General features: G+C 49.0%; 1 pseudogene; it reads left to right on the top strand.

Moving 5' to 3' along the window:
• Positions 1–13,028, top strand: part of LOC114024624 — a 356,699-nt pseudogene that overhangs the window by 47,132 nt on the left and 296,539 nt on the right.

Here is a 13,028-nt window from a genome sequence, read left to right as displayed (position 1 = left end):
ACACACACACACACACACACACACACACACACACACACACACACACAAACCCTAAAGCTCTGCTGAAAAGGGGACCATTATTTGTAATTTACAACAAAGCAAGGGGAACAATGGGGGAAAGATGCGCCTTCCCAGGGGACAGACAGATCTGGTGAGGAGGTGTCTCTGACATGTTCTTCCCCTCTTAGCCTTGACCTGCCCACCTCTTTCCCATTTGTTGTCATTTAGACTCAAGTACTTATCAAGTTCTCCAGATAACAAAATCTCCAATTTTATAACCAAGTCAGGTTCACAGATTTGCAGGCACCAATTATGTGCTCTCTCCCTCTCTCTCTCTCTCTGACCAATTAAATTTGCAGGTGCGATAATTTCAACACCAACAGTCTAAGGTTATCTTAGAAGATATTTTCATGAAATATTTATGAGTCTCTGGGAATGTTAACCCCTTCAGCTGGCACACATCCATGGAACCAGGGCATCCAATGAGTAGGAAAGAGGCCAGTCAAGGGTGTTTGTCACTAGCAATGGGCTGTACAAGTTCTACGTCAGGCATCGAGGCTGGGCCAGAACTGAGGGGAGCATGGCAAGGTTAGGCACCACTTGGTTGAAAGCCAGTTCTTCTCAATTCTCGGGACCAGTCTGTAAAACAGCACCATAGGGACTGCAGTCCTGAGGCAGATCAGTGTGCTGTAGAGGAAAGATGCCTGGCCAGGGGGCAGGAAGCAGGAGGCAGGGGCCAGGGGCTCTGGCTTCTAGTCCTACTTCTAGCGGTGACAAGAACTCCCATTTCCTGCCCTGCAGACCTCCATTGCTTTATCATGGATGGGGTGGAGGGGAATTGGAGGTCTCAGAGCCTGTGCTCCACAGCGGCTTAGGAGGCCGCAAGTTCCAGAGCTTCCTGTGATAGAACGATGGACAGTTAGTATGTCTGTCGATCGGCTGCTGAGGAGTAGAGCAGGTTATCTAGGCGGGAGAGGGAGCCACCCCGCCCCAAGTCCTCATCCCCTGGAAGTCCTGAAGCATTTGCAGAACGCTTCTCTCACCACCAGTAGTACTGAAGCTTTGAGGGTGCCTGTGATGCCTCAGGCCTCAGTTTCTTCTTTAAAGTGAGGTGGTTAAACAAGAACTCTTAAGGCCCCTTCCGTCTCTAATAATCTGTGTTCTGTGTTCTGACACCCCTTCAGGACTAAGATGTCAGGGAGTGGGGCATAGTAGAAAAGAGGCCTGGATCTGGAACCCAAAGCCCCAGGTTCAGATCCCAACCCTGTTCCTTGGTGTCTGGACAATCACTTCCCCTATTTAGGCCTCAGGTTCTGTTATCTGTAAAAAGAGGAGCTTTGGCCAGAGGAGCATTCAAACTGGGGATTCTTCCCCTGGTGTGTGTCTCAGACCCTCCGGCGGGCAGTCTGCTGAAGGCTGGGGCCCCTTGCTCAAGACACTATTTTCAAATGTGTAAAATAAAGCGTGGGGGATTACAAATAAAACCAGTTATATTGAAATACAATTATCAAACTGTTTTTAAAAATCAGTTCGCAGATCTCAGGTTAAGAACCCCTGCTCCAGAGTCTCATTCAAATGTACATCTTAGGATCCTGTGGTCCCTCTACCCGGCCTCATGGTTTATCACCCTCTGGGGCTCTAGTGGAAGAGTGAGGGTTCAAATGCTAGATCTTGGGGGCAGCGAGGTGGTGCAGTGGCTAGAGCACCGGCCCTGAAGTCAGGAGGACCTGAGTTCAAATCCGGCCTCAGGCACTTAACACTTACTAGCTGTGTGACCTTGGGCAAGTCACTTAACTTCTATTTGCGTCAGTTTCCTCATCTCTAAAATAGGGATCATAATAGCACCTATTTTGTAGGGTTGTTGCGAGGATCAGATGAGATAATAATTGTAAAGCACATAAGCACTTAGCATATGTCTATTTATTATCATCATCTCAGCTGGCATTGAGATGGCGTTGCTTTTTCAGGATCCCAGAATCCATTGCTGGAAGGTCCCTTTGCAGTTATCTAGTCTGACCCCCCCCCTCCTGGGCTGCTCCTCGAGACGTCTTCCCGGAGCACCTCAAGGCACCCTCCTTAGCTCTCTCTAATCCTGGATGTGCTGTGATATGCAGATACCTGGTGAAGTGTGCAGACTCCACCTCAGGCCAGAGCCTGGCCACCCTCTCTGTTCTCACCCCTGTATTCTTCCTATAGGAGCAGAGCCTGGATGAGGAGATGGTCGAAGAGGTTATGGAAACCCCTATGGAGGAGCTGCCATCACACCTGCGGGAAGGTCCCCCTGAAGGTACTGTGCCTGGGCCTCTGCCTCCCCCCCACCTCTCTCCCTCTCTCTCTCTTACTCGACCTCCCCTTAGGGGGTCCCCCTTCTCTCTGCACGTGCCAGTCATCTTCTTACTAGGAAGCTGGGTGGGTGGGAAGGTGAGGGCTCCCTCCCCAGCAGCCGGGTGACAGCGTCTAACCGTCAGCTCCCAGGTGTCACTTGAGTTTAAGGAAAGTGGCAGCTGCCAGTGGCCTGGGATGGGTGCACGTGGCACCTTGTCATGTTGGAATATAGTTTGTATTTGGGAAAATCAGGGGTTTTAATTAAAAGCAATTATGTCTGAGCCTCCTGTCACACGGCTTGGCTTGTCGTCTTTGACAGTTAAGCACAGTTGAAGCTGTTGGTGAGAGGGAGGGTGGCTCAGTCATTCCCACCTTGCCTTCTGCCTGGTGTAGAAGGGGCCTGGCTCCTGGCTTGTCTTGCCCACACCTCCCTTGCTCCTTCTGGACTTTTGGATAAGACGAATCATGTTTGCCAGGCGATTGCCAAGGAGCAAACGAAGTGTTCGTTGGTGATGGATGGCCTGACTGCCATCCCTTTCTCCCCATCCCCATCTCACCCCTTTCCTTTTTTTCACTTTTGAAAGTCGTTCATAGTTGAGAGGGGAAGTTATAAGTGGTGATGTCAGCAGGGCTCAGACATGCCTCTTCTTTGTGAAGAAGCCCCAATTCCCGTGGCAGGGTTTCTGTAAAAGCAGTGGACGTCTCCACGTGTTGCACGGGTGTCCCCCACAATCCCTTGTGGAGCAGGGCAGAAAAGGAGATGCTGGACCCTTGTCCGAGGGGCCGTCAGACAGCCAGTCGGTGTACACAGCGGTCTTTTCTTGAATGTTGATTCCTTCCCTAGACTGCGAGCTCTCAGAGGGCAAGGACTGTGTCTGCTGGCATTACTGGAGAGGCAACTTCAAAAAAAATCAATCAACAAGCCTTTATTAAGCACCTATTGTGTTCCAACACTGTGTTGGGCTCTGGAGACACAAACACAAGAATAAAACAGTCTCTCATCACAAGGAACTTACACTCTTATGAGGAGACAGCCAGCACATACACACATGTGTTTGTGTCTATGTGTGTATTTTTATATGTGTATACACACACACACATATATATGTGCTTATGTGTATAAATGTACATATACGTATAGCATAAATACCAAGTTAACAAATACATATATCCACCCACATATGCATGCACGCATATATACATATAGATACACGGAAGTCAAATGCAGGGTAGTTTCCTTACAGGGAGGTCAGGAAAGGCTTCTTACAAAAGATGGAGCCTTGGCTGTGCCTTCCAGGCAGAGAGGGCTCTGTGGCACCGAGGTTTGGAGGGGAGCTCGTGCTAGGCATGTGCAAAGTCATGGAGATTCGTTATGGGGTGTCTGTGTGAGGCACAGAGAGAAGGCTAGTTTGTGCGGCTTTAAAAACCATACAGAGAAGTCTCTGTTTTATTTGAAAGGCACCAGGAAGCCCCTGGAGGTGACCAGATAGGGGAATGACGTGATCAGATCTGTGCTTACAGAAGATTGTTTTGGCATCAGCAAGTCGGGTGGACTGATGTGGGGAGAGACGGAGGCAGGGAGCCCAGGTAGGAGGTCCAGCAATAATTAAGTTAGCCGAGTGGTAAACATTTTTTTAGTGCCTGCTGTGTGCCACGCACTGTGCTAAGTTCTCCAGACACCAAGAAAGGTGAAAGACAGTGTCTGCTCTTGAGGAACTCAGTCTAATGGAGGGAAGAAAACATGCAAATAACTGTATACAAGCAGGCTCTACTCAAGATAAATTTGAAATAATCGGTAGAGAGAAGGCACTAGAATTAAGGGGATCAGAAAAGGCTTCTTCTCAAAGGCGGGATTTTAGCTGGGCCTTGAAGGAAGCCAGGGAATTGATGAGGCCAAAGAGCTTTCCAGTCTGTGGACAGGCAGCGAGAATGCCCAGGAGCAGGGAAATGCAGTGTCTTATTCAAGGAGCGGTCAGCAGGCCAGTGTTTCTGGATGGCAGAGAACAGTCAGCCAGTGTAAGGTGTAAAAAGCCTGGATGGGGCTGGGGAGCAGGTCCTAAAGGGCTTTGAATGCCAAACAGAGAGTTTGTATTTGCTTTTGGAAGTGCTAGGGATTTGTTGAGTTGGGGGTGGGGGAAGATCAATTTGACAGCCTAGTGGAGGATGGACTGGAGTGGGGAGAGGCCTGGGGCAGGTGGGCCTGCCAGGAGGCTATTTCAGCAGTCCAGGTGTGAGCTAATGAGGGCTTGCCCCAGAGTGGGGGCAATGTCAGAGAAGAAAAGGGGGCATATTTGAGAGATGCTGCAGAGGCAAGATCAACAGGCTTTGGCACCATCTTGGACATGGGGGATGAGAAAGAGTGGGGAGTCCTGGGTGACTCCTGGGCTGGGAGCCTGAGGGACTGGAAGGATGTCACAGTACTGGCCTGGAGTAGAGAAGAGTCACGGTCGATTCCATGGCCATGAGGTTCAACCCCTCCTAGATAGCTGACTGACTGAGTGCAAGCCTTATGGCTTTCATGCTGCATTTCTCACTGCGGCCCTGCGAGGTTCATAGACAAGCCCCATCATCCTCATTGTGCTGGTGAGGAAGCTGAGCCTTGGAGGGTGGCCAGTCACCCTGCTTACAGCTGTGTGCAGCAGTGGTGCCATGGACCCAGCTCTTCGTCTTCCAGTACGCTCTTGCTCTCTTGCTCGCGTGCTCTTTCTGTTCCACCATTTTTTCATCAGTGATATAGGGAAGTAGGACAAGACTAAGGGATTTCTGAGATCCCTTCCAGCAAAACTCGGGGGCCCACATACCTGAACTGACCGCTCATCACCTTCAGAATGGCGAGTCCCACCTTTCAGCCGCATAGTGGAGAGGAAGTTGAGGGAGAATGGGGAGAGCTTTGCATGCCGAATTAGAAAGCCCGGATGTGCCACTTAGTGGTGGCACTCCAGTTACTTCATCTGGCGAAGGCTCAGTTTCCTTACCTGTAAGATAGGAAGAAAAACACTTGCACTGGTTGCCTCATTTGGATTGGGACAATGCGGGTTCAAATCCTACCTCAGACACAACTGGCTAGACCTCAGTTTCCTCATCTATAAAATGAGATTGATCTCTAATGGCCTTCTAGCTTATATCTGTGATCCTATTTATGTGTGATAAAGCTATAAAAATGGGACTGCTTCACTGACCTCCTCAACTCTCTTCCTCCTCCCCCTTCTCTCCCACTTTAGGTACCTTCATCAATACTTGCCTTCAGGAAAAGCTCTTCTATCAGTCATGTGCACCTTAGTGTGAATTTAAGCCACCTTTTTCTCCTCCCAAAGGAGATCTGAATTGCAAGTCAGATCTCTCACAGACAACAAAGTCTCCCATTCTAGGGGGAAAAAAAAGAGTTCTTGCGTCTTTGAATGGGGAGTCCTTTCCTGCCGCCAGAAAACCAACCATCTTTTATCCTCTCCTCACCTTTGCTCTCTCCCCAATAAATGCAAACTGTGTGGACTTCCGTTTCAGGTCACCTTTTAAATCTGGTTCTGACTCTTCCCAAGCTTTAATGGGTGATGGGAGGGAGACTTAAATAAATCTGCAGAGATACAGTAAAACCTCATTAATTCAGACTCCAGGAAATGTGGAATTTTTAGATAATCTGGGTATTTCTTTTTGCCTACTATCTATTTTAAAAAAAGGATTTTGCAGTGCAAATCAGTCATGTAAACAAGAAAGCAGCTTAGCCTCCTTTAGAAGGAAGGTCAGCAGACTCCTGGCAGAGGGAAAAGGGCGTCCTAGCCCTGTGACTCCACAACAGCATGACCTTGGACAAGTCTCCTCCCTGGACCTTAGGGATGATGCTAGGACTATTTGAAGGCAGAATGTTAAGGATCCGTGTACAGATGTGAGGCAGTTCTTGGTTTAGATGATTTGAGGGGCTGAGGGAAAGCCCCTCGTCCCACACTGAGACTGAAAGGCCATCTCCATTCTCCTTTAAATTCCAAACATATTATTGTAGATTTAAAGCTGGACAGAGCCAAGCCCAGGCCAAGTGGGAGGGGGAAGGACGGTGATGCTGCTGGAAAGGAGCCTGAGAAGGCATGGCTGGGCAGGTTGTCAGAACCAAGATGGCAGTGTTGCAGAAGCCCAGAGCGTGTCCATAGACCAAGGGTCAAGAAGGGTGAAGGCTGATAAAAGCCAGTGGATCTGGCCGTTGAGATGTCATTGGTAACCCTACAGAGAGCAATTTCAGTGACACGAATTGAAAACCAGGCTGTCAGAGGCTAAGAGTGAGGGGGATGCTAGGAAATGGTACTGAGGAGAATAGATGGCCCATCCTAGGAGTCTTGACATAAGGAGGAGGAGGAGAGATATGTAGAGATCGCTTAAGGGAAGGTGGGGTATTTTTTGTTTTGTTTTAAAGGACATGGAGACCTGTTTGTCTGTGGAAATTGTCTCGGGACTTAGTGGGTAACTTGTGGTCTTTAAACCATGGCTAGATGGTCACTCATCTGATAAATTGTAGAAGGGATTCTTTTCCAGTACAGGCTGCACTAGAGAGCCACTGAAAGGTGTGCCTTCCAACCCCGCCTTGGTGGCCTCCTCCGTCTGCCCCTCCACCCCAGGCAGCCGAGGTCCTACAGGTAGTGAGGGGCCTGTCAGGACTGGAAACCAGGTCCTTAGCTTGCACACCCATAACTCTCACTCTTCCCACCAATAAGAGCTGAAGATTATACATCCATTAGCGATTAATTACTCAGCACACTGTAGGAAGCCCCTCACTTGAGACTTACACTAGCCCTGTAGGGGAGGTAGTGCCAGATTTATTATAAACCCCATTTTACAGGGGACGAAACTGTAGGACAGAGATGTTCAGCCTGTCCACGGGCTCACAGCAAGTGGGTGGCAGAGCCTAGAGTCTTCCCCAGGATTGGAAAGAGCCCCAGCTCTTGGGCAAATAATTTTGCTTATCTGAATCTCATTTTCCTAATTTAGATATTGGACATAAAAATATTTTCACTGCCTTCTTTTCAGGGCTGTTGTGAGTACTTTGTGAACCTCAAAGGTAGAGAAAATTGACTTTAATGTTTGTTTTTGTTGCTTCTTGGGTCTGGGGGTGGGGGGTCCTGAAAGAAGGCAGAGGTGCAGAAATACAAGATGTACACTTGTAGATGAGGTGGCAGCACGTGCCTGAAGCTTATTACAAACACTGCCATTCCACAGTACACAGGAAACATGAAATGGCCGAGATGGAAGGGAACTTAGAACCTAGAATGTAGAACATTTGAGTTGGAACACAGTACACAGGTCAAGCCTATAGTTCCTACCTGGAAGGGGCCTTAGCATCCAATTAAAAGCCCTCATTTTGCAGATAAGCAAAGTGTAGCCTCAGAAGTGGGAAGAGACTGTTCCAAGGTCACATAGTGAGTGACTGACAGTTGAGACTAGAGCCCGAGATTTCCTGACTCAGAGTTACTCAGTCCACTACATCTCACTGCTTCTCAAAATGGGAAAACATTCTGAAACTGAGATTTTTCACTGAGCCACAGTGACCTCACACCCGCCCCCCAACTCCCTAAAGAGAACTGGGCTCCAACATCAGATAGGGTGCGACCTTGTAAATGCATCTCTGGCATCCTGAAACGCTCCCGTGATAGGCACGGGAACAGGCTGTCCTGTTTTTGGCCGTCCTTGTGAGGGTGGTGGGGTGGGGTTTGTTCGATGGAGTTTTGTTTTTTAAATATAAACTTCTCCCAGGGCCAGAAGGCAGTTGTATAACCTCTGACGTCACTTCACTTTCTAGGAGCCTCAGTTTCCCGAGCAGTGATGGTAACATAGGTTAGACCAGATGAGCTCAGCAGTCAGTGAATCTGTGACAGTTCCAGCTAGGGGTTATCTGCCTCATTTTCTACTTCCTGGGTTTTTCCCCCCCACTCCCCATTGAATTTACATTTGTACATTTCTTCCTTGAGGGATTATTGATGGGTTAATGGCTTGCTTTGATCTCAGAATGCTAAGGAGCCCCAGTTAAGTGCTGCTGGTGTCCCACTTTGATCCTTAATGAGTCTAAAAAGCAGTCCTGGGCTCTGTGAAAAGCCTTGAACTTGGAGTTCAGAGGCCTGGACCTCTCTAGCTGGGCTCTTCCACTTGCTAACAGGGGATCAGGAGCACATCACTTCACCTCAGTTTCCCGGTCTGTAAATGAGTGTGTTCAACTAGAGAGAGGTTCTAAACTTGAGGGCCATGAACTTGTTTTTCAAAATGATATTTTGATAATTGTATTTCCATAAAATTGGTTTCCTTTGTAATCTGATGTATTTCATTTTATGTATTTTCAAACATTCTGGGGTGTCCATAGGTTCCTGCCTAAGGGGTCTATATGCTGGACAAAAAGATTAAGAACTCCTGGAGGAGATGGTCACCGTGCCTTTAAATTCACTAAAGGGCTGGTGAGGCGCTCACAGCCTCAACTGCCACCTGGGCCCCAAGCGCAGGAAGTCCCAGGCTTCCCTGATTCCCTCCTTGTTCTCACTTCTTTGGATGAGGAGCATCTCCCATCCCTTCCTTTGTCTCTGACCTTCAAACCAACAAAGGTATTTGGGCACCTTGGTAACATACCTATCTGCTTTTGGTTTCCCAAGGGAGGGAAGGTATGCTTGCATGTGGCCAGATGGAGGCTTGGAGGGATGCCTGTGACCGGCCCTGCTTCAAGAAGCCCCTGCCAGCAGTAACACAGAGGGATCCAGGCTTCCCTGAGGGGCTCCAGGAAAGGCCAGGCCCTCAGTCAAAGTAGCCTTTGAGCCCAGGCATTCTTGAGGATAGCCTTCCCCAACCAATCCAGGAAGGAAGAGGGAAGGCAACCGGTCTGAAAGGTTTAGATTGGGAAATGATCATGTGTTCCCACCCCTTCAGTTTACCAGGAAGGGAATGGGGCCCAAAGATGGGAAGTCACTTCCTTGGGGTCACACAGGTAGAAGGTGGCAGTATTTCCTTATCTACTCAGCCAGCTGCTAAGGAGTAGGAGTGGGGAGCTCTCCCCAGAGCTCCGGGCCTGTTGCCTAGCTCGGATAGCAGAGCAGTAGAGCCAGCACAGAACACTGAGCCCAGGCAGGTGGAGTGTGCCCCAGGCATCCTGCCGGTAAGTGGCCGAGCCACACCTCCAACTTCTTCTGCCTCCAAATACTGATTCTTTGGACTACACCACAGCCACCTTGGAGCTCTGAGATTAGATGTTCTCAGTAGCCATTGAACAAAATGCCCTGCTGTAAGGGAGAGAGCTCTAAGGGTCTTTTAATAGAAGATGTCATTAACAGCTGGATTTTTTTTTTTTTTTTGCTGTTTCTTTTTTATCTCATAGTGTTCCTCCTGATAGCATTTTCCCCCATTAAATCAGATGTTTAGTAAAAAATGTAATAAATCATATTGTTGTAGTTGAATCATTTTGTTGTTTTTGGGAATCTCTGGAGTGAAGGCGTTGTCTGGTAATGCTTAATGTAATGAGAACACAAGAGAATATCCCCTGGCTTCCATCTTCAGCCTTGGTCCAATATTTCACTGCTCTGTCACTGTGATTTCAGCCTCAGGATGGTGAGGTGTATTCACTCCCAGCCTGTAGGAGGTGGGGAGGAGGGCTGGGAAGAAATGGGAGTATAGAAATACTCTTGAAGTAAAAGACCTGTTCTCGGAGAATTACATTTATTATCAAAAATACTGCCATCTTTGCCTCCACAGATGCCAAGCTCAAATTCCTGGGTGACCCCCCCCCGGTGTTTTTGTAGAGTAGCTAAATGTTAAAAGAGGACATCTAAGAGTACGGTGACTGTTCTTAGGAGGAGGGATTGGGGATGCAGAAGGGACCTTATTCCAAAATGGGGAAGAGCCCCAGACCATCTGGGAATTCCTTATATTCCATATAAGGTGGTATATATTCCGTAAGGGGTAAATGATGCCATTTATTCAGATGTCCAAGAAGCTGCCTGATATCAGGAACACTTTTTTATGAGAATAACTAAGAAATTGGTGGGGGAAACCCAGAAAGGAAACATAACATACATTTGATGTCTCACACTTCCTCCCCAAGTGTCCTTTCCCTCTGGACAATGGTGGAGGTGGGGATGGTTTGGTTTTTATTTTTTTCTTAACCTCACTATATCTTTACCATCACCAGAGGAATCTTGCCACCCCCAAATGGGGAAACTGAGGTACAGAGAGGTTAAAAATTCCTTTTCCTTGGTCCCACAGCATCAAAGTGGTAGATCCAGGTTAATACATCAGTCAACAGACATTAAGCCCCTATTATGTGCTAGGTCAGGAATTCTTAACATTTTTTATGTGTCATTCACCCCTTTGTTGGTCTGATGAAACCTATGAACCCCTCTTAGAATACTGTTTTTAAATGCATAAAATAAAGTAATTGTATTACATTAAATCTCCCTGAGAGCAGAATCATTCATTCATTCATTCATTCACTCATACTTTCAGCACTGATTAAGCTCTGTGTGCAGAGCACCCTCGGAAGTGCTAGGGAAGATTTATTAAGCTCATTCACTCACCAACACAAAGCAGTGATTGAGGCTTATTGTGTGCACTGAGAGGGACTGGGAAATTAAAAAAAAAAAAAGTTTAGCAAAGATTTAGCGCAGGCCTCTGTAGTCTGGGCTTTAAGTCTGGTGGATTAGAAGCTGGAAAAATTTTGGTCCCCAGTGGGTTTTCCCCATTTCCCCTTGAATCATGAGCTGGAAGAATGTGTTAACTTAGCATATGATTTCTCAATTGAGTACTAAGCAGATAATAACAGAATTTTCAATGGGCTTTCAGAGATCTTCTAATGAAGTCCAGGCTACTCATTTTACAGATGTGAAAACTGAGGCCTTAAAAAGGGAAAGTGAGGGAGGGTATCAGAGTAGATAGGTGGCCTCAGTCTTAAGACCCTGACTACCCTTCAGTCTCCCGGGGCGGGGGGGGGGGGGGGGGGAACAGGCTCCTACTTCATCTCTTTATCTAAAGGCTTTGACTCCCATGAACCAAACCCTGGCATAAAGAGATGCAGTGAGTGGCCTAATGGGAATATCGCTGGACTTGGGGTCCAGGGACCAGGAGGAACTCAGAGATCGCCTAGCCCAACTCCCTCCTTTTACAACTAAGACCCACAGACAGTAGGGGACAGAGATTTTCGAGGCTTACCCCCACTCTGGTGGCATGGATGATTGGCACAAAGAGCATGCCTTTCCTTGCCTGGGGGCGTGAATCCTGTCTGCCTAGCATGGGCATTATGCCAAAAGACACTGGTCAGTTGTCCCAGAAGCCCGGGATTTAGAGCTGGCAGGAACCTTAGCGCTTGTGTAGTTCAACCCCATTTCACACGTGAAGGTGCTGAGGCCCACGAGGGTTAAGGGACTTGCCCATTTTCGTGGAAAGAGCGCTGAATCTAGAGGTGGGAGACCAGGGTTCAAATCCGGGCCCAGAGCTGACAGCTGCTGTGCCTGTGACCTTGGACAAGTGACTTCGCTTCTCTGACCCTTAACCTCCCCATCTATAAAATGGGTATTACCGGCCCAGCAGTCTTTTGAGGAAAATTCTTTGGAAGCTTTAAAGTACTATGGAGTCAGGAGTCGTCAATATTGGTCGTGATTCAGGTATGTGATGTCAGTATTGTGGTCCTGGCCAGAGAGCTGGGACCAAGGGGCGATCCAGTCTCGTCATCCAGAATGCGTGTATTAAATGCCAGGGACAAGGAATGCATCCATTCCTACTCTCAAGGAGCCTACTGCTAACGTCCAGCCTCCCTGTTTTATAGATGAGGAAACTGAGGCCCAGCGAGGTGGCACGCTCAGCTCCTAGGCAGCAGAGACGGGATTCAAACCCAGGGCCCTTGACTCCAGCTCCAGGAGCAGCCCTCACCCCTCCCTTCGGGCAGATTGCATTTGGCCACCTTGAAGCATTAATGCGAAGGGCCGCAATGGGGAAATTAGTGGGTTGGAGGAGGGAAGCCCCCCGGGAAGGATGTGCGTGGCCGCGCTGTGTGGGGCTCCCTGGGCCGTGGGAACCCCGTTCATGACAGTAATCAGGCCCCGATGGGCTGAGGCGGAGTAGCGATGAAAAGGGCGAGACTCAGCAGCCGGCAGCCCCTCCGCAGCCCCCGGCCCCCTCGCGCAGGCCTCCGACCTGTCCGGGAGTTCCTCCGGCAGCCACAGCAGGGCGCCACACACTCGCGAACCGCTGCCGAGGCCGCCTCCCGAGGGAGCGCAGGTTCAAGGCCGCGGCCTAAGGGTCCAGGGCAGCGGGTGCGGCGGGAGCCTCAGCCGGGCTCCAGGGGAGCGGGGACTCCCCTCGGGACCCCCGTCTGCCCGCAGAGGGCGGCTCCCCGCCTTTGAAATGGCCAGGGCTTTGTTGCTCCTAGCCCAGGCTTGGGATAGCCCGTGTCCAGCTCAAGCTCGGCCAAAGGTCATTCCCGGCCACATTAACCTTTTCTATTCCCCTCCTCCCCAGTCTGGCCCCTTACCCCCCCCTTTTTTTTTTGAGGACAGGGGTTGTTTTTGTTTCTTTGTTGTTTTGTTTGTTTTTTGTCTTTAGTACTTAGCACATAGTAGGCACTTAAATGCTTGTGGATTATTTGGGTCTTTCTCTCCCTGTTATCAGCCTCTGCCTTGCTGTCTCCACCTTTCTGTATCTGGTTCTATGACTGGCTCTCTATTCCTTTCTTTGTGTCTGTCTCTATGCCCCCCCCC

Source organism: Vombatus ursinus, unplaced genomic scaffold, assembly GCF_900497805.2.
Source record: "Vombatus ursinus unplaced genomic scaffold, bare-nosed wombat genome assembly UNPS02014822.1, whole genome shotgun sequence".
Classification (NCBI taxonomy): domain Eukaryota; kingdom Metazoa; phylum Chordata; class Mammalia; order Diprotodontia; family Vombatidae; genus Vombatus; species Vombatus ursinus.
The sequence above is the reverse complement of the archived record's forward strand: the minus strand, read 5'-3'. Positions and strand labels throughout refer to the sequence as shown.